Below are 1,759 nucleotides of genomic sequence, written 5' to 3'. Positions count from 1 at the left end.
ACAGTTTGGGGGGGGCGGGTGAAGGCGGAGGGTTGGGTGGGAACTGGGTGGAGGGGAACTATGGGGGGAAAAAAGAGGAACAACTGTAATAATCTGAACAATAAAGATTTAATTTTTTAAAAAAAGAATGCATGTAGAGCAGAACACTTGCACAAAGTAATATTAAGGAAAAAAATAAAAATAAAGGCCAGCCTGACTGGTGTGGTGCAGTGGTTGAGCATCAGCCTATGAACAAAAAGGTCGGCGGTTCCATTCTCAGGTCAGCGCGCATGCCCAGATTATGGCTCGATCCCCATAGGAAATGTGCAGTAGGCAGCCAATCCATGATTCTCTCTCATTATTGATGTTTCTATCTCTTTCTCCCTCTTCCCTCCCCTCTGAAATCAATAAAAAATATATAAAAAATAAATAAAAATCAATATATAAAAAATAAATTAAATAAAATAAAGGCCAAGTGACTTCAAAAATAATTATTCAGGAAATAAAGGCCAGAAGTTGCCCAGGCTCCTTGGAAGTTGTAGGAAATGTTTCATGAGAGAAATAGCACTGGGTCATTGAAAACGCTTGACAGAGAGCCATGGAGGGTAAGGTGGAGACGGTGGCCATTGTGGACAGAGACAATGCAGGAGGAACTCCATGTGTGAAGAAAGGCATAACTGGCTTCAGCTGGAACCAGAGTCCATGAAGAAAGAGAAACTTGAACCTCATTTGAAGATGGTGCTTTAGCAGGGAGAAGACACCATAATTAGAGTTGAACTTTAGCAGGATTAATTTTTTAGCACGTGTAGGCTGGCTTGCATATGTCAGACGCTGGAGACAGAGAATTGGTTAAGAAGTACCTGAGGTAGTCCAGGTTCAGAAACAGCTCGGGGCGGAGTGGAGCTGGAAAGGAGACACTGATTTATATTGCTGTCATGCACCTGTGTTTGTATATAGCTCCTCTATATTATAATTACATAACTGCTAAGTACAACTATTTGGTAATAATAACAGAGATACTTACCAAGCACTATGTACCGGGCACTTTGCTAAGTGCTTTATCAGCACTGATTCATTACTGTTCATTAACAGCCCTATGAGGTGGAGGCTGTTATTATCCCCATTGTACAGAGGAGGACATTGAGGCTCAGAGAGAATAGGAAACACATCCAAGGTCGTATACTTAGTAACTGCAGACTATGGAACTCAACCCAGATTTCTTAACTCTAGAGTCCACACTCTTCCCACATGTTGCATACTCACCCTTCATGACCATCTCTTCCTGGCTCAGCCTCTCCTAACTTAATAAGACTTTGATGGAAATTTAAGGGCAGCCTGGAATAGTGGAAATAGCATGAGACCTGGAGTGACACAGAACTGAGTGTGGAATCCTGGCTTAGCTACTTACAAACTGAGTGATATTGAATGTTACTTGACCTCCCTGAACTTATTTCTGTTCTGTAAAATGTAGGTAGCAGACCAACTTCCCAGAGTTGTTGAGATTAAAAATGGGGGAAAAGGAATATCCCAGGCAGTGTGTGGCAGATAGTCACAAGTAGTCAGTAAATGGTAGTTGATGATGATAATTATAATCTATACTAATAAAAGGGTAATATGCTAATTAGACCAGGAGACTTTCCAGACATCCTTGCGGACAAAGCCATGGTGGCGGGGCCGAGGCAGAGGCGGTTATGGGTGATCAGGCCGGCAGGGAGGGACAGTTGTGGGTGAGCAGGCCGGTGGGGAGGGGAGGCAGTAGGGGCGAGCAGGCCGGTGGGGG

Source organism: Myotis davidii, unplaced genomic scaffold, assembly GCF_000327345.1.
Source record: "Myotis davidii unplaced genomic scaffold, ASM32734v1 scaffold79, whole genome shotgun sequence".
Taxonomy (NCBI): Eukaryota; Metazoa; Chordata; class Mammalia; order Chiroptera; family Vespertilionidae; genus Myotis; species Myotis davidii.
The sequence above is the reverse complement of the archived record's forward strand: the minus strand, read 5'-3'. Positions refer to the sequence as shown.